Raw genomic sequence first — 20,520 nt, 5'->3', positions numbered from 1 at the left:
TAAGCCTCTCTTTGTCCCCTTCTCAGGCATTACCAAGTTCTTGTTTTCTAAATAAAGCTCTCCTAAACCTTACTCACCTGCAGTTCACTGCACTGGGGATCACCCAAATAGCCCATCAGAGCTCTTTATAATTTCTGAAAGAAAGAAAAGGAAGCTTTTAAATACATAGTAGAAAACACCTTTGCTGATGTATCAGTTGTGAAGCATTTGTATCCAGTATTCACAGAATATGGTCTTTTGGTCCATAGTATTTCAGTAAAATGTAGCATAACCATCGAGGACCAAAAGTTCTGAGATAAGAGAACAAAGATAAAAGTTTGGTTTATTGTAGCTATCACTTAGCTGTGTGACCTTGGGCAAGTCACTTGAATTCTGCAGGCCTAAATTTCCTCATCTGGAAAATAAGACAGACTAGATAGAAGTAAAGCTGAGCACATTACAAGCATAGGCTCTCCAAGACAGAACACCAGCACCACAACTTACCAGTCTTATGACATTTGTTAGCTAGTTCACATTTGGCCTAAATTTCCTCCTCTGCAAAATGGAAATAACAACTAACTTGGGGTTGTTATGAGAATTAAAGGACAGAAAGTGAGTTATAAAAAGCCTATAGTAAACATACTGTGCAGTTTATCATAAAATTCTACAGATGGTAATTACCACCATTACCCCCAGCCCTAAGGTTATATGAATTTAATTCACAAGTATTTATTTCCTTAAAAGATCAACAAATCAAAACTGTACTAACCTGACAGTGGAATTAACTGAGTGTTTCACTAACAATTCAATTATAGTTATCTTAAACTGATGGTTTATTACTTAACATCACAGGAAACTGGAGGAGAATAGTCAGTGTATAACACCTAAACCAGTTTAGTGTCCATGCCTTCCTTGACTTCTCCCTCCACTTTCACTACTACCTCAGCAACAGAGAGGTCTTCCAAAAGCCAAATGACACCAACTGTTTTCCACAGTCAGCTCAGGGGAACAGAACTAAAGATGGAGGAAGGGGAACAAATTCTTTTTTTTTAATCTTTTTTACTGTATGTACTTAAGTACCATTCAATTTTGTTTACTATAGCATGCATCAGTTTTTGCATAAAAACAATTGTTTAGGGACGCCTGGGTGGCTCAGTGGTTCAGTGTCAGCCTTCGGCTCAGGGCATGATCCCGAGATCCAGGATGGAGTCCCACATCCGGCACCCTGCAAGGAGCCTGCTTCTCCCTCTGCCTTTGTCTCTGCCTCTGCCTCTGCCTCTCTCTCTCTCTCTCTCTCTCTCACGAATAAATAAATAAAATATTAAAAACACAAGTGTTTAAAACCATATTAGTTATACATATTGCCTAGTGCCAGGAAGCTCGCCTTATGGGAATATTTTCACCACAAGGAGCATTTCCACAGAAGAAAGCAAAAAGGCAAATTCAGATGTGCTGAGAACACCTAAAAAAAATGGCACAGAAATAACAAAAATCACAAACATTCACACTTCATAATGGTTCACTCAAAAAATATGCCATGCGTTCTTTGAAGATCTAATGATGAATCAGGGGGGGGTTTGGTTCAAAAGCAAGATGAACATACAACTCTGGTTTTACCAAACAACTTCCTGCTCTTAGAGAAAATGACCCAGTGCAATTTATACAAGTAAAAAAGTTGGTAGTGTGCTGAAGAACTTTCCATTTATTTTAGACAATTTATAGCTTTTAAAAATTATATATTCTTCTGTATTTAAAACATATAAAAAGTCTTCATGTTACATCTACAATATTATTTTTAAAAGAGTAATGTTAACTCTATTAAATTCAGGATTACTCAAAAGTATTATCCCAGCCACTCCTGAAGTGACAAACCACTATGTTTTATGTTGCTTCTAGCTAATGCTACATAAATCCTGACTACACCCATCAATTTAAATGAACTGTAAGCTGCTGTGGCCACATTCTCCACACATAACCTAGTTCTTTCCCAGAAAACATTTCAAAGTATTACTTAGAAATCAAATTATATCTGAATGTACACTCATCTAAGTTTATGAAAATAAACAACCATAATAATTTGCTTATAATTTTTAAGTATTAAAAAAATAATAATAATAATTTTTAAGTAGCTCCTCACCCTATCTTATTTATCAACAAGTTGATAAACTTGGCCCAAAATCTTCTATGCATTTAAAACAGCAGACAAAGGACATTATTTCTTGTGCTGAGCCTGTATTTTGGATCTTAAATAGAGTGTGACAATTATAAAATGACTTGTATTTAATATTAATACCAAGCCTACCTCTTAAACAGGGAATAAAAAAAATGCATGTGTAAGATATTGTCTACTTATTTGTAGGTCCCTCTGCAATATTCTTAGCCTTTCATGAAGATGCTGTTTATTTTTAAACTACATAAGGTCCTCTGCAAGTAGGAATGATCTCTCCTATTGTGTTGGCATCACTCCCTTCCCCACTAAAAAACAAACTGGACAGTCCATAAATGTATACAGACTTTACAACACAGACTGAATATTTTTGATATTAGAAAATGAAAAATCTTGCTAACAGTGGCAAAAATCAAGTTTACTACCTGATGAAGAAGTACTTAATGACTCTCCAAAACTACAGCCTCCCCTAAAAATAATGTCCTAAGCTTCTCAGTTTTTAGATAGACTAAAAAAGCTATGTCTTTATTCAGCTACAAGACAGTGTCTTCTACTTAGCCCCAAACTTTAATATTATGGTATTTCCTATTTTAGAATACTTTGTTAACAACTTGTTTGATAGCCAGCTACTAACTTTGCTTTGAAGTGACTACTAACACTTCACATGGTCTACGTGTGTGAAAATTGTGGAAAATGTCTTGACACAATTCAGGCCAAACAACACTAGTCACAAGAGATTACCAGTTTCTAAATATTCAATTTTTAAAGGTTTTTTTCTTGTAGTATTCTCTACATCTAACATGGGCCTTGAACTCACAATCCAAAGAATCTCAATCTAATGGTCTTCCAACTGAGCCAGCCACATGCCCCTAAATATTTCATTTTTAGACTCCATAGGCTAACAAACATCCCCATAGGCTAAGAAGCAGATTACTTGCTCCTTTCCACAAAGTAATCTGTAAAGTCAAATAAATAAATAAAAAGAAAAGGTTCTGATTGGAAGGTCTAAGGCATGAATATGCCTCCATCTCTAAGCTGAAAATAAATAAATTTTAAAATCCATATTTGCTCTGCCAAGAATAAAAATAAAAATATATGTAATACACACAAGCACTGAGTTTTAAACATAAGCAAATGTGATGTATGCACTTACAAAAGGATCTTGATTTACGTCCACCTTCCTCTCCCAAGTTTTGTTTTGTTTTGTTTTGTTTGTAAGGCAAAATGTCAACAGAATGCCTCAATCTGGGAAAAAAAAAAAAAAAAAGAAAGAACAGCTTATTCTTCTTAAACAGATGTTGTGATAGACAGGAAAAGTTTGTGAGAGGATTTCAAAATCCAAAGGCTATCCATATGTGTTGGGAAAACACACACACACACACACACAAATCTGCAGTGACCCTAATAACTTTACATTTTCTCAATAAACCATCATAAAAGATTTTTAAAATTGAGAAAATTGCTTGTGAAAAATGTAAAATTAGCAAACTTCTTTCCTCCTCATTATAAAATACTGTTCACTAACACTTTATCAATAATGCCCTTTAAATCCAAAGCAGAGGAGTTAAAGCAGCACTTCCAACACACACACCATGTGACCAGAAAATAATGACAAACCATTTTTATCCCTAATAAAACAAAACTCAACATTATTGTTTTTATTTCAAAATACTATGGGAGAGACAAGTACTATTCCATTATTCAGAAAAGGCGTGACCGATGCCTAAAATAAATTTTTCCAATGGAAGGGGTGCTCTTGACAAGAGTCCCAGTAACTGTAGACACACAAAATCCACATAAACAATCACTAACACTCAATGCGGAGTACGTGATGGACACCAATATATATATGAAATTAAGACATCCAATTAAAGTTACACAAGGAAATTTACATATAATTGCTCCTGGTGAAGATACTGATCAAGGATAACTGCAAATAACGTCTGGCTCTGGATAAGCTCCACTATGGTTGATGTGTTACAACAACTTAAAAGTTGGGTACGTTTGACACATTATTCCTCTCTAAAGGGAGCCCTGCCTGCATACCCATTTGATCAATTAAGGTATTTGGAAAATAAAGACAGTCTCATCAAATTACTTAGCCTCACCCTTAAGCGTTGATTAAAATGAAGGGGAAAAGGTAAATCATTCTTAACTGCAGTCTCACCTTACACATCTCACCAGCACTGTAGTTCTTTAGTGATCAATTACTTCATCCAATTCCTGAGGCAAACAGAAAAGTAAAATGTGTCTGTACAACACCAATAATAGACAAGACCGACAGCAAATACTTTATCAGCCTCAAGTCTCACTTTAGGCTGCTAAACTTCAAATGGAACGAGTTACCAAAAGGCTACAGTATGCAGTTCCGTAAATGATTGTTTTGCTTTAAAACAAAAACATTTCCTTTCTGCGTGCTGTAATAGATTATAAAATGTTCTTAAGATCCAAAAACGTAAAAAAAAAAAAAGCCATGTCTTTCAGCACTGAGTGATCTTACTTTCAAAAAAAGAAGAAGAAAGAAAGGAAAGAAAGAAAGAAAGGACAAGAATCCTCATTAATATAAGTTAAAGAGAGGGCAAAATTAAGAACAAACCAGCCAGGACAACTTCTCCCCCCCCACCCCCCCCACACACACCCCCATCCACTGTCCCTAGAGTCATACACATCATATTAACGATTTGCCTGAAAAGTCTAAGTCGTGAGGGAGAAGCAATAACAATTTCGAGTTTCAAACCAAACCCGAGGATCCCAATCCAAGAAGAACCCTAAGCCCCTGGCTCCCAGCCCTGTCTGAAGGATCCTCGGTGAAGGAGAGGGTGCAGAGAGCTCAAATAATCTGGGGCTAGAGGAACCAAAGTTCCCTAAATAAAACTGCAGTCCCTCAGCCCTAGAGAAGGGGAGTCTTAAAACAACCTCCCAGAAAAGATAGTCTGTTTTTATTTTTGTTGATGTGCTCGTGGGCCAATGAGAATTTCCGAGGAGGGGGCGGAGAAACCGGGGGGCGGGGAGGGGGGGAGTGAAGCTCAGGCAACAGCCCCCAGGCGGGGGAGGGAGGGGGCGCAGCCCTGACCCACTTCTGCCGCCGCCCCCCCGCCGCCAGTGCGAGCCCCGAGGGGGCGATCCCGCGGGGCGTGGGAGGCCCGCACGCTCCCCACCCGCAGCCGTGACCCGGAGGGGGGGAGCGTGCAAGGCGGCTCGACCCCCCCCCAGCACACACACACTCACACACACACACCCGAGTGCCCGCGGCGGGGGAAACCTCCCGCAGACTCCCCGCCCCGGTGTGCGAAGCCCCCCCCACCGCCCGGGCCCCGGGCGCCGCGGCCCCCAGCGGAGGGGAAGGGGACCGAGGAGGGGAAGAAGCTGTAAACAGCCCCAGCGTCCGGGCCTCGCCTCGAAGAGCCCCGCTTCCCAGGCCCCGCCGCGGGCCGCCTGCGTCCCCAGCCCGTCCGAGGGCCGCCCCTCCCGGGGCCCCGGGGACTGCAGGGGAGTCGGGTCTCCTCCCCGGAGGGCTCCGGCGGCTCGCGGAGCGGTCCCGGCAGCGGAGAAGGGGGAAGTCAGGACTTACCTGTCATTACTTTCTACGCCATCTTGGATCCACTTGTCAACGTCCCCACAAAGCATTATGGGTAAGAAAGAGCCTTTAAAGTGACTCCCCCCCTCGGCCCCCGACTCCCGCCTCCCGCCGCCGGCGCCGCCCCTCCGGCCGCACCTCCCGCCCGGAAAGTTGCCCCGGCGGGCGGGCCGGGCCGGGCGCCTGCTGCCGGGCCCCCTCCCCTCCTCCGGGCTGTTTGCATCTAAAATCCACCCCCATTTTCAAAATGTGGCTTTGGGTTTTCCTCTTGGCTCCGGCCCTAGGGTTCCCTTCCCCCAGCCCTCGCCTCCACGCCCGTTCCCTTTGCCCCGCCGCCCTCCTGCCCTGGCAGACACCCCACGTCTGCATTTAATCAGCCCGAGGTTTCCCTGCTGCTGGCAGCGCAGGGAGCTGCTCATTGATTTATTTATGCGCATTTCTGCGTCTGTTACTGCTCGGGATCCTCGGTGCCCCGCGGCGGGCTTCGGCGGCCGTCTCCCTGCCCCGGGGCAGCCGGGGGGTCGCCGGCCGGGCCCGGGAGCCGGGCAGCCCTGCGCCCCGCAGCCCCGCGCCCCGCAGCCCCGCGCCCCGCAGCCCCGCAGCCCCGCCGCCGCCGCGGGCCGAGAGGTGCCTCCGTCCCGACACAGCGTCCCGGGGGCCGTCGGGCTCCAGAGCCTGGGCGGACACTGTCCCCGAGCCCCCCGGCGACAAGGCGCGTTCGGGGGCTGGGGGAGAAGTAACCCGCGAGACGCAACTTTCCCCCGTCTGCTCCCTCTCCCGCTGTCTCCTCCCCTCGGCCGGTAACGTGATCCGAGACCCTCGAGTGGGGACCCCTCCCCCAGGAATGTGGCTCCGGGCGCTGCCGAGCCCACCCTGTCGCATTCCGGGCGGAGTGCGGACTGGGACTTCCCGGGGCAGGTAACTCGGGGGCGCGGGCTTGCGCGGTCCGGCGGGGTCGAGGGCGCGCCCCGGGGCTCCGGGAGGCTGGCGATGCCCCTCGGCGGAGGAGGCGGCCCGGGGCTGCGGGGACGGTGCGCCCACCCGGGGCCACCTGCGGGATCCCAGGGTGGAGGCGATCCCCGGAGGCCGGGCGATGGGGGCGATACGGGCGCCAGCCCCGCCCGGGAGTTCGGGGGCGGGGGCGGGGGTGGGGGGATGCTCCGAGTGGCCACGCTGCAACGGGGTGCGCTGTAAGTGGGGGGCGCAGAGATGCGGGGGAGCAACCCCGAAACCCACGCACGCCGCCCCGGCCCGTGCTCCCGCCCGCCGGCTCCTTGCAGGGCGCCCCCCGCCCCCCGCTTTCCGTGGCGCGGGGCGAGCAGCGCACTCGGGGATCCCACGCCCCCAGGAGCCGCGGCGTCAGTCCCCCAGCTCTCTCTTGCAGGGACGCTGGTACTCAGCGTTCAGACTTTGGGGGGCCTGCTGTGGTTGCTTTTTTTTTTTTTTCTTCTCCCTCCAAGCAAGCTTTTACGAAGAGACGTCCAAGGGAAAATCCTCTAGGACATCAGTGCTTGCGAAACCCTCTGTTCGGTACTAAATGCGGTTGAAGGGCTCAGAAATTTGAAGAATGCGCGGGCATGAAACCCCCCTCCGCGAGGAGCGCCTAGGGCCTGAGTCCGTCCTAGGGTTTTGCTCCGCTCCAGACCCTAAGACCAGCTTCTCTCTCACTGCCTCTTTCTCTCCAGGAACCTGGAGGGTTGCTGACGTGAGCCCTGCCCCCAGGGAGCAAAAAAAAAAAAAAAAAAAAAAAAATCCACCAGGCAATTGTCCCGGGCCAGATGAGTAGAGTGAGGTGTAGACTCATTAAGGGATTGGCCCGGGGTCAGCCGTGAGGGAGGGAACGAGGTAATGAGTCACTCCTGGGCCCCAAACGAGGCGTGCTGGGGAGGGACCTCCCCTGAGTCACCCGCTTTTCAACCGAGTTTAAAACTGAAGCCTGGAGCCAGTTAGTTGTTCCAGCACAAGCAGCCACGCAGGACCTGTGGCCGAGGGGGTGGGGGCTCAGAGGACCCCCTGCTGCTGCCCTCTGAAAAATGGATTGCCCTCCCATCTGAAGAAGGCTGCAAAGTCTCGTTTTCGCAGGGTAACCTAATTGCTCCTTTTCCAATACTCCTAGTGCGCTTAGACACTCCCATCACTTATTTAAGGGTTGCTTTGTTTTTGCATGGCACTTTATTTTTTTTTTATTTTTTTATTTTTTTTGCATGGCACTTTAGATGAGGTCTGAGTTGTCTATAAGTAAACACTGAATGGGGGGTGGGGGTGTACAAGGATTGTGCCGCCCAGAAGCTTCCTTAGTAAGTACCACTTGTTGCCTTGCATAGGCCTTGACCCAGAGAGGTGCACACTTTTGCTCTGACTGCCAGTCCATTCATCTACTCCAGGGTATGTCCTGGTCCGAGACACCACCTGTTTGCTGAGCTAGATGGCCTCCTCACTCTTTACCCTGCCTCCACTCTGCCTTCTATTCCATTCTCCATCTGACCAACCCTGTGGCATCCCTGAAATGTTAACACCGGAGTCCTCTCTGCTTAACCCCATCAAAGGTGGCCCGTCACTATTGGAATAAAATCTAAATTTCCTCACTGTGACCTACAATCTCTGGTGTGACGTGGGTACTGCCTCCCTCCCTCCCCACGATCTGGCACACTGGCCTTTTCTTCTTCTGTCACGCCCCAGACTTCCATCCAGTGAAAACCTGGTTGCCCCACATCTCATGACCATCATCTTTCAGCTCTCAACACAAATGTCACCTCCTCCAAGAGGACTTTCCTGATCCTCTTGATCAAAAGAGGTCACTCACTATTCTCTTACCCTATTAGAAATGATCAGATTTGTCTACTATGTGCCCCAACCCCGTTAGAGTATAAGATCCACAAGGACACAGGCCTCATCTGGGTTGTTCACTCAATGCCTAGACTGTGGCCTGGCACATACATATACGCTCAGCAAAATATTTGTTGAATGAATGACTACACTTTTTTTTTTTAAGATTTTATTTTCTTTCTTTTTTTTAAGTAATCTCTGCCCCCAATATGGGGTTCAAACTCACAACCCCAAGATCAAGAGTTGCATGCTCTACCAACTGAGCCAGCCAGGTGCCCCAATGACCATACATTTATCAGATTAGGGCGGTAGTGGTGAAAAAGAGTGCTGGAGCATGGAACGAGGGACTGGGCCCCTCCATCTCTTCAGGCCATTCTCACCACGCACAGTTAGAGACAGGCAAATAGGAACGGAATGGGGGAAAACAGGCTCTTGGGCCAATATTAATGGTGGTACTCCACTGTGATTCTGATCTGATAAACACACCGTTCCATGTAAGTCCCCAACCACTGCCCCACCTTTTCCTCCTCATCCCTCTTACTGGCCAACCCTTCTTTTCAACCCCAAAACACTGTCCTTAGATCTCTCTTCTTCAGCTACACTCCCCTGACCAGCCTGTCCCCAATCTGTCAGTCTTAAGGCTTTAAATCCCATCTTTATCCCGAAGTAGGACTTCAGACCTATAGCTCAAGTCCAGAACTTTCTCCTAAGCTTCAGACTCAGCCTCCCCACTTGGATCTCTCATAGTCATCTCACCCCATAAATACACCCCACCACAGTCTTCCCTGGCTCCATTTTTGACAACTCCATCCTTGAAATCTGCTCAGGCCACAGTCCCTCCTTTCTTTCTCAAACTCCACCTTCAATCCATCTGTAAATCCTGCCTAGCCTTCAAAATGTATCGTGAATCCAACCATTCCCCATCACCACACCATCATTGCTACTCTGGTCCAGTCCACTGTCCTCTTCTCCCCTTTCCTGCCTTCCAGTGTATTCTCAAGGTAGCTGCCACAACTACTCTAGATAAAATACAGATCAAATCTTCTCTCTTCTCTGCACACGACCCTCTGATTTCCACTGCTCTCATTCAGAAAAGAAACCAGAGTCCAGCACAATCTGCCTCCTCTCGTTTCTTTGACCTAATTCTCCACCTCTCTCACCCTTGTTCTGCCTTAGCCTTGATGGCCTCCTTTTAAAGTTTCTCCTCCTCCAGTAATACATCCACATGCTCATTCCCTTACCTCCTTCAAGGCTTTGCTCACCCCAGTGAGTCTGCTTCTTACCATCCTGCTTCAAATTTCAGTATTCCTCAAACACATACTCTTTCTTTCCTTGCTTTTCTTCCATGGCATTTATCACCTGTTCACATAGTAGGAAATTTGCTTTTTCAGGTTTTTGTCTGTGTCGCTCCATGTGAGGTGCCAGCTTGCTGATCACAAAAGATGTCTGCTGCTGAGAACCACATTTCCTAGCCATGTTCTTGAAGCTGGCTGGGCTGCGGCCTTGTGACTAGTTCTTGCAGATGGACTCAGAGCAAAAGTAGGACTGTGGAAATCTGCTTGATCAAAAATACATGCACCATGGGGGCACCTGACTCAGGCAGTTAAATATCCGACTCTTGGTTTTGGCTCAGCTCATGATCTCAGGGTCACTGAGCACCACATCGGGCTCCATGCTGAGTGTGGAGCATGCTTAAGATTCTCTCTCTCTCTCTCCCCCTCACCTGCTCTTGCTCACTTGCACTTTCGCTCACTCTATTTAAAAAACAAAGCAACAATGAAAAAAAAAACATAGATCACACACTAAGCTGAGCAGACAATAGACCTTTATTACAGTAATCCACTGACAACTTTGGGATTTGCTGTAGCAAATCTAGCATCGTAATGACTACACCTTGGTTACTACAGCCCACTAGCGTGCACATTCAGTGAAGGCAAGGATTTACATCTGTTTTGTTCATTTATTGTCTATCCTTACTGCCCACAACAGGACCTAGCTTACAGTAAATACTTAATAACTACTTGTTGAGTGAAGGACTGAATTCCCTTTTCCACAACCAATCATGAGTATGTGAATGGCTTCCAAAGAAAAGATAATGGGAAAGACATTTCAGTTTGTTTTTGCTAAAGAAGCAGAAACTGTGGGTTCTGGAAGAATCACTGGCTAGAAGGCTTTGGTAAAACTACAGAGTTCCCTTTAATTTTGTTGTTCCCTGTTTTCATTTTTTTCTTCCCCTTTTCTTACTCCCACTTTTCTACCCCTTCTATCTCTATTCCACCCAAGTTCTCCTTCATCCTCCCCTTCTTTCCCTTTCATTTTTCTTTCATGAATTTTCTTCTTCTTTTTTCCCCACTTAATCTAACAAGAATTTACTGCCTATTCCGAAACCTTAAAAGTCCTAGAAGAAAAAAAAAAAAAAAAGTCCTAGAAGAGAGCATAACCAGTAATGTCTTTGACGTTGGCCATGGCAACATTTTTCTAGATGTCTCCTGAGGCAAGTGAAATAAAAGCAAAAATAAACTGTTGAGACTACATCAAACTAAAAAGCGTCTGAACAGCAAAGTAAACAGTCAGCAAAACTAAAAGACAATCTACTGAACAAGAGAAAATATTTGCAAATGACATATCAGATAAAGGGATAGTACCCAAAATTTATACATAAACAGATACAACTCAATACCAAAAAAACGCAAATAATCCAATTTAAAAATGGGCCAAAGTGGGATTCCTTGATGGCTCGGTCAGTTAAGCATCCAATTCTTGATTTTGACTCAGGTCATCGTCCAGAGGTCCTGAGATGAAGCCTCAAGTGCTCCACACTTTGCAGGAAGTCTGCTTAAGATTCTTTCCCTCTCCCTCTGCCCCTCCTCCTGCTCTCTCACTCTCTCAAATAAAATAAATCTTTTTTAAAAGTGGGCGAATGATATGAAGTGACATTTCTCCAACAAAGACATACGGGTTGCCCAAGAAACACAGGAAAAGATGCTCAACATCTTTCATCAGGAAAATGCAAATCAAAACCTTAGTAAGATATTGCCTCATATCTGTGAGTGACTAAAATTAAAAAAAAAAGAAAAGAAACAACAAGTGTTGGGGAGGATGTGAAGAAAAAGAGACTGTTGTTCACTGTTGGTAGAAATGCAAACTAGTGTAGCCACTGCAGAAAACAGTATCAATGTTCCTCAAAAAATTAAAAATAAAACTACCCTATGATCCAGTAATTGCATTGCTAGGTATTTACCCAAAAATCACAAAAACACTACTTCAAAGGGATATGTTTATTGCAGCATTATTTACAATAGCCAAATTACAGAATCACCCCAAGTGTCATTGATAGATAATTGAATAAAGAGGAGATGTTATATATAAGCTGTGGAAGATTATCAGCCATTAAAAAATGAAATCATTAAAAAAAAATTAAGGGATCCCTGGGTGGCGCAGCGGTTTAGCACCTGCCTTTGGCCCAGGACGCGATCCTGGAGACCCGGGATGGAATCCCACATCGGGTTCCCGGTGCATGGAGCCTGCTTCTCCCTCTGCCTGTGTCTCTGCCCCTCTCTCTCTCTCTCTCTGTGTGACTATCATAAATAAATAAAAATTAAAAAAAATAAAATAAAAATAATTTTTAAAATGTAAAAAAATAAAAAGAAAGTATACAAAAAGGGCAGCCCCGGTGGCGCAGCGGTTTGGAACCGCCTGCAGCCAGGGGTGTGATCCTCGAGACCCAGGATCGAGTCCCACATTGGGCTCCCTGCGTGGAGCCTTCTCTCTCTGCCTCTCTCTCTCTGTGTCTATGAATAAATAAATAAAATCTTTAAAAAATAAATAATTAAAAATTTAAAAAAATAAAATAAAAATGAAATCTTGCCATTTGCAACAACATGGATAGAGCTAAAGAGTATAATGCTAAGCAAAATAAGTCAGAGAAAGAGACTGTTTCACTCGTATATGGGGTTTAAGAAACAAACCAAACAAGCAAAGTAAAAAAAGACAAATCAAGAAACAGACTCTTAACTATAGAGAACATACTGATGGTTACCAGAGGGTAGGTGGGTGGGAGGATGTGGGAAATGGGTGATGCGGATTAAAAATAGGCTTACCGTGATGAGCACTGAGAAATGTATAGAATTGTTGAATCACTATATTGTACACCTGAAAATGATATAACGTGGTATGTTAATTATACTGGAATTAAAATTTAATTTAAAAAAAAAGTAATGAACTTCTATTGATTTGAACCAGTAAGTGCTCAGGTAGGATGTTTAAGTCTCTTAAAATATAGATGTGGGAGGGGTATTGGGTGGCTCAGTCTCTTAAGCATCCAACTCTAGATTTCAGCTTAGGTCCTGATCTCAGGGTTGTGAGATCAAGCCCTGAGCTGGGCTCCACACTCAACACAGTGTTTGCTTCTGACTCGCCCTCTCCCTCTGCCCCCACTCCTCCTCTAAAATAAATAAATCTTTAAAAAAAAGAGAGAGAGAGAGAGAGAATGTGGGAGGTAACATGGAGGAAAAAAGTAAATAGTAAATCCAGGGTGCCTGGGTGGCTCAGTGAGTTGAGCAGCTAACTTGATTTCAGCTCAGGTCATGATCTCAGGGTACTGGGTTTGAGCCCTATGTCAGACCCTGCACTCAGCAGAGTCTGCTTAAGGATTCTCTCCCTCTCCACCCCCCCTTGCAACTCATGCTTTCTCTCTCTAAAATAAATATATAAATCTTTTTTTAAGTAGTAAATTCTTGGTATCTTACCCTCTTGCTTCTGCCCTCCCATTGAGGACAACCCAAACAAACCAGACAATATATTCTTCAAAACATCTGCTTGAACATAACACGGAAGGTTAACAACAGTGAAAAACAACCAGAACAGAAAGGTAAATCTGAAATGTGGGGCTACCCTATAGCCCTTTGATTTTGATAACAGCTCTTGGAGTCCAGAGTATCACCTTAAACACATTAGGATAACTGTTATCAAAAGGGGAGGGAGGGGATAGCTGACTGAGTACCTCAGTCAGTTAAGCGTCCATAATCCCAGGATCCTGGGACTAAGTCCTGCATCTGGCTCCCTAGCAGGGAGCCTGTTTCTCCCTCTACCTACCACTCCCTCTGCTTGTGTGCATGCACTCTCTCTTTCAAAAAAAAATAAATATTTAAAAAGAAAGAAAAAGGGCAGCCCCCGTGGCTTAGCAGTTTAGCTCCACCTTCAGCCCAGAGTGTGATCCTGGAGTCCCAGGATCGAGTCCCATGTCGGGCTCCCTGCATGGAGCCTGCTTCTCCCTCTGCCTGTGTCTCTGCCTCTCTCTCTCTGTGTCTCTCATGAATAAATAAATAAAATGAAAGAAAGAAAGAAAGAAAGAAAGAAAGAAAGAAAGAAAGAAAGAAAGAAAGAGGGATGCCTGGGTGGCTCAGCAGTTGGGCATCTGCCTTCGGCTTAGGGGGTGATCCTAGAGTCATGGAATTAAGTCCCACGTCGGGCTCCCTGCATGGAGCCTGCTTCTCCCTCTGCCTCTGTCTCTGCCTCTCTCTCTCTCTCTCTCTCTCTCTCTCTCTGGTCTCTCTGTCTCTCATGAATAAGTAAATAAAATATTTAAAAAAAGAAAGAAAGAAGCCATGTGCTTTGCTAGTGGGAATATAAATTTGTGCAGCCGCTATGGAAAACACTATGGCAGTTCCTGAAAAGATTAAACAGAATTACCATATGACCCAGCAATTCCACTATGAGGTACTTACCCAAAGAAGTGAAAGCAAGGACTTAAACAGTTTTTTTTGTTGTGATTGTTTCTTTGTAAATAGGCTCCACACAGGGAGTGTGGAGCCCCATGCAGGGCTTGAATTCATGACCCTCAGATCAAGACCTGGATGTTTTTTTGTTTGTTTGTTTGTTTGTTTGTTTTTTACAGATTTTATTTATTTAGGGAGCCTGCAGGGGACTCGATTCTGGGTCTCCAGGACCACGCCCTGGGCTGAAGGCGACGCTAAACCACTGAGCCACTGGGGCTGCCCCAAGACCTGGATGTTTAACCATCTGAGCCACCCAGGCGCCCCTCAAACAGGTATTTGTACACCTATGTTTACATGGGCATTATTCACAAGACCAAAAACGTAGAAGCAACCCAAGTATCTGTCAACATATGAATGGATAAAAAAATGACCTATGCATACAATGGAATACTATCCAGCCTCACTAAGTAAAGCTACAGCATGGATGGACCTTGTGGACATTATGCTAAGTGAAATAAACCAATACCATAAAAGCAAATTATGTATGATTCTATTTGTATAATATACCTAAATTAATCAAATTCAAAAGTGGGGAATTCCAAGGGGCTAGTGGGAGGAGAGATTAGGGAATTATTGTTAAACGGATATAGTTTTCAATTTGGTGAGAAAGTATTCTGGAGAGATTTCACAAGCAGTGTGAATACACAACACTCCTAAACTGTACACTTTAAAAATGATTAAATTGGTAAATTTTACATGTTTTTTTACCACAATAAAAAGAAAGAAAAATACATTTCTCATAGTTAAGATGGCAAATTCTATGTTATGTTATTTTACCACAAGTTTTTAAATAAAAACAAATTTTAAAAAGACACTCTATGCAAAAACTAACCAAAAGAAAGTAGCCTTTAAAAAAAAAAGAAAGAAAGAAAGTAGGCTTTATGGCATAAAGCTTTACTAGAAAATCTTTATGAGGGACAACTCATAATGATAATATGCTTAATTCACCAAGAAGATATAACAATTCTAAATTTGTGTGAATCTAATACACATATCATCAAAATATAGACCAAAAGCAGGAGCGCCTGGGTGGCTCAGTCCCTTAAGTGTCTGCTCTCAGCTCAGGCCATAATCCCCAAGATCAGGCCCCACATGAAGTCCCCTGCTCAAAGGAAGTCTGCTTCTCCATCTCCCCCTCCCCTCCCCCACCCAGCTTGGGCTCTCCATCACTCGCTCTGCCTCAAATAAATAAATAAAATATTTCTAAAAAGAAAAAGCATGGACAGGATTGCAAGAAACTAGAGACAAAACTACAATTCTAGCAGAAGATAATGTGTATAAGCAACTATTAGAACAGATGAAAAGTAGTAAGCAATCGATTTGGACAACTGAATAAGCAAACTTTACCTAATAGATATATATGGAATACTACACTCATAACTGCAGATCACAAATTCTTTTTAAGTGAACATGGAATGTTTATGAAAATGCCAGGCAATATAGCAAGTCTCAACGAATTTCAAATGGTCTAAATTATACAGAGTACATTCTCAGACAATGATGCAATTAAGCTAGAAAATGAGAAGAAAAAAGGTAAGTAAAAAAAAAAAATCTACATATTTGAAAACTATTCCTAATTAACTCATGAATTTAAAAAAACATCACACTGGGAATTAGAAAATAAACTGAAAGTTTTTAAAAATACTAAATCCTGGGGATTCCCTGGGTGGCTCAGCGGTTTAGCACCTGCCTTTGGCCCAGGGCGCTATCCTGGAGTGCCAGGATCGAGTCCCACGTCAGGCTCCCAGTATGGAGCCTGCTTCTCCCTCCTCCTGTGTCTCTGCCTCTCCCCGCCCCCCATGTCTATCATAAATAAATAAATGTTTAAAAAAAAAAAAACCTAAATCCTCACATTAACATGTAGTAAAAGCCATGCTAATGTGTAGTTTTTTGTTTTTTTTTTAATGCATGTAATAGAAAATAAGACAAAAATAAGCAGTATTCTTCATGAGAAGTTAGAAAAAGAACAGCTAATTAAGCACAATAAAAGTGCAAATAGATGGAAACAGTCAAAAGTTAATTCTTTGGAAAGACTAATAAAATTAATAAACCCTTGGTGAAACCAATTTCAAAGAGCACAAATAATGCCAAAAAATTTAAAAGGGAACATTTCTACAGATTTTTCAATCATTAAAAAGATAATGAGACAGACAATACTATGAGCAGCTTTATGCCAATAAGTCTAAAAATGTGATTAAAAGAGACAAATTACTTTAAAATACAGTTTGCCAAATTGGCACAATAAGAAACATAACAGTTAAGTAGTCTCTACTGCTTAAAATTACATCTATAGGGGTACCTGGGTGGCTCATTGGTTGAGTGTCTGCCTTTGGCTCAGGTCATGATCCCAGGGTCCTGGGATCAAGTCCCACATCGGGCTCCCTGCATGGAGCCTGCTTCTCCCTTTGCTCATATATCTTCCTCTCTTTGTGTGTCTCTCATGAATAAATAAATAAAATATTTAAAAACATAAAAAATAAAATAAAATTACATCTATAATTTAAGATCTTTAGGAACACCCAGCTGGCTCAGTCAGTAGAGGATGCAACTCTTGATCTGGGGGTTGTGAGTTTGAGCTCCACGTTGGGTATAGAGATTACTTTAAAAAAATTTTTTTTAATCTTAAAAAAAATAATGGCACCAATCTTAGACAAACTCCTTCAGAGAATAGGAAAAGAAAATAATCCTTAAAAAAAAATTATCCTTAACTCATTCTGAGGCCAACATAACCTTGATACCAAAAACTAAAAAAAAAAAAGAAAAAAGAAAGAAAGAAAAAAAATAGGCTAATCTCAGTCATAAACTTAGATTGCAAAACTTCAGAACAAACAACCAGCCAAGTGAATACAGCAGTATACGAAGATAAAACCTCACTGCCAACATGGGCTTATGGTAGGAATGTTAGCTTGGCTTAACATGTCAAAAATCGTTCAGTGTACTTAACCGTATTAATGGACAAAAAGGGAAGAATCATATGATCACATTAAGAGATGTAGGAAAGTGTTGAATACATTCGACACCACTTATGATTTTTTTAAAAATATATGTACTAGCAAAGTGGAAATAGAAAAGAGTTTTCTCAACTTGATCTAAGGTTGTACAAAACCTCCAAGAAAGTGTAGGTGTACGAAAACCTACAAGCATTATACCAAGTAGTGAAATATTGAAAGTTCTCCCTTTGGATTAGAATAGCAACAAGGATGCCTGTTTGACCACTTCTTTTTTTTTTTTTTCTTTTTTTTTTCTTTTTTTTTTTTTTTTAAAGTAAGCTCTAGGGACGCCTGGGTGGCTCAGCAGTTGAGTGTCTGCCTAGGGCCCAGGGCATGATCCTGGAGTCCCTGGATCGAGTCCCACATTGGGCTCCCTGTATGGAGCCTGCTTCTCCCTCTGCCTGTGTCTCTGCCTCTGTGTCTCTGTGTCTCTCATGAATGAATGAATGAATGAATGAATGAATAAATAAATAATCTTTTAAAAAATAACAATAAAGTAAGCTGTACACCCAACACGGAGCTTGAACTCACAACCTTGAGATCAAGAGTCATCTGCTCCCCTGACTGAGCCAACCAGGCACCCCTGCTTTGACCACTTCTGCCCAGCATCATAATGAAGGACCAAACCAGTGCAGTGATTAGTACAAGAAAAAAGAAAAACATGTAAGTCTGAAAAGGAAGAGCTATCCTTGTTCACAAGATGACCTGATTATGTATATAGAAAAACCCACAGGTACATAATCAGAATTAATAAGTGAGTTTAGGAAGCTTGCTAATATCAATATTAAAATGTATTTCTGAAAATAAAATAAAATAAAATGTATTTCTGCATAATAGTATATACTACTTAAAGCAATAATCAGATAAATTATAAAAAGCTTAAAAAGATACCACTGGGGGGAGGGGGCCTGGGTGGGTCAGTCAGTGAGGCCTTTGGCTCAGGTCATGATGCCAGGATCCTGGGACTGAGTCCCATGTCAGACTCCCTGCTCAGCAGGGACCCTGCTTCTCCCTCTCCCTCTGCCCCTTCCTACCTCTGCTCCCTCTCACACATGCTCTCTCGCTATCGCTCTCTCTCAAATAAATAAACAAAATCTTTAAAAAAAAGAAAAAGAAAAAGATACCACAGTGTCAAATTACTATGTCACGGAGTACATAGTAATAAGTCTAATGGACCATATACCAGTCTTTTATGTAAAACTAAGCATTATTGAAAGAAAGGCAAATCTAAAGACAACTGCGTGACAGACATGGAAATGTCACCTAGATGCCCTCAAGAAGGGACTTTCTGCTCAGCCATGCAGAGTGATCCACACACAGCCTCCAGCTTCCAGCACCTTCAGGATCTCAGGTGCAGAGCTGCCTTGCCTCAAGGCACGTGGCTCCCAGGGCAGCACACATCCAGTAACTGAATGGGACAGGAACATAAAAGTGCCATTAAGACCTCATACAGGACATTCCAAAGCCCTTGAGACTGAAGGCAACATTCTGCCACATTATTGACTGAAGCTTTGTTGGGCTGGCATCACCGTTTTTTCTCTTTCCTCTGCCTAGATCTTGCTGCCTCCCCTTCCTCCCCCAAGTACCCATCCCTATAAACATCCTGCACCCCACACTCTGACTCTGCCTCTGCTTCAGAAGACTCTAACCCATGACAGCTGACACCAGGAGTTTGAGAGAGCAAAGAGATGGATTTGGAACAGGCTGGCAAGGAGGGCCCCATCTCTGTTGAGTTGGTGTTAAGTAGGTGGGTCTCAAGACAGCCCCTGGCACACGCCTTAATATTGGTACCTGAGAAGTACAGGTCAAAGGGAAAGCACTAGCAAAAGTGGTATATCAGACACTTGAGACTTCTGCAGAGAAAATAGATTTGGAGGCCCATTGGTAAGCGTCATGAATGTTCTACAAGAAGATGACGCACAGCAGAATGTAATAAGCAATAGTAAGCCAGGCGTGAAAACCAGCCCCCTTGGTTGCATATAATGAAGCTCTCATCTCCTGCCATGCGAGGCAGAAAAAGTTAAGGACCAAGCCAAAGGACATTAAGCACTCAACAACGGCAAAGTCTTTTGTGTCTGGCCTCTAGATGAGATACAAACATGTGACAATGGCTCTGAAGATTTTGACTCTCTAGACTCGTGTGACCCTTCTGGTGCTGCAGAAGTGGCTCATCATCTCCAAACCTCCCTGCAAGAGCTAGCACTCCTTGCTGGAACACCATGCAGAAGCCTCTCCCTGTGAGGGAGTATAGGCTCCTCTGAGAAGCCCCCTCCTCAGCCACTTTGCCTATAACCAGCATAACACCACATATGCCAGCCAGGGACATGCTAAGGGACCATACACCACAAAAGGGTGGCAACCTTGCCGGTAGGCAGTGACAGCAGCCAGAGACTTGCATTCTAAGAGTGCTTGATCAAAGGGGCCAGAACAGGGGCGCCTGAGAGGCTCAATTGGTTGAGTGTCTGCCTTTGGCTTGGGTTGTGATTTCCAGGTCCTGGAATCAAGTTCCCCATCAGGCTTCCTTCTCACCGGGGAATCTTATTCTCTCTGTCTCTCTCCCTCTGCCCCTCCCACTGCTCATTCTTGTTCTCTCTGTCTCTCTTTCTCTCTCATAAATAAATTTAAAAGTTACACCTGGGTGGCTCAGCGGTTAGGCGGCTGCCTTCAGCTCAGGTCATGATCCTGGAATCGGGGATTGAGTCCCACATCAGGCTCTTGTGAGGAGCCTGTTTCTCCCTCTGCTTATGTCTCTGCCTCTCTCTGTGTGTGTCTCTCATGAATAAATAAATCTTTAAAAATAAATAAATAAATAAATAAATAAATAAATAAATAAATAAATAAATAAATAAATAAATTTAGGGCAGCCCGGGTGGCTCAGCGGTTTAATGCTGCATTCGGCCCAGGGTGTGATCCTGGAGACCTGGGATCGAGTCCCACATCGGGCTCCCTGCATGGAGCCTGCTTCTCCCTCTGCCTGTCTCTCTGCCTCTCTGTCTCTCATGAATAAATAAATAAATCTTTAAAAAAAAATAAATAAATAAATAAATAAATAAATTTAAAAGGAGGACGAGAAGATAAAATTGGGTAAAGAGGAGTCTTGTTTTTTTTTTTCAAAGGATTTTTATTTAGTTATGAGAGACACAGAGAGAAGCAGAGAGAAGCAGAGACATAGGCAGAGGGAGAAGCAGGCTCCATGGGGGGAGC

At 43.6% G+C, this 20,520-nt stretch overlaps 1 protein-coding gene across 2 annotated transcripts in view; it reads right to left on the bottom strand.

Annotated features, from left to right (window-relative positions):
• Positions 1-5,763, bottom strand: part of HELZ (helicase with zinc finger) — a 158,724-nt gene extending 152,961 nt beyond the window's left edge. For both annotated transcript variants that reach the window (XM_055326387.1, XM_055326397.1), the window contains exons 1-4: positions 5,718-5,763; positions 4,314-4,369; positions 3,300-3,391; positions 78-134 (exon numbers count right to left, since the gene is read on the bottom strand). The gene's annotated coding sequence lies outside the window, so the exon portion shown is untranslated. The remainder of the gene's footprint in view (positions 1-77; positions 135-3,299; positions 3,392-4,313; positions 4,370-5,717) is intronic.
• Between the last annotated feature and the right edge of the window lie 14,757 nt (positions 5,764-20,520).

Source organism: Nyctereutes procyonoides, unplaced genomic scaffold, assembly GCF_905146905.1.
Source record: "Nyctereutes procyonoides isolate TBG_1078 unplaced genomic scaffold, NYPRO_anot_genome, whole genome shotgun sequence".
Classification (NCBI taxonomy): domain Eukaryota; kingdom Metazoa; phylum Chordata; class Mammalia; order Carnivora; family Canidae; genus Nyctereutes; species Nyctereutes procyonoides.
This window is presented reverse-complemented; position numbering and strand designations above follow the sequence as displayed.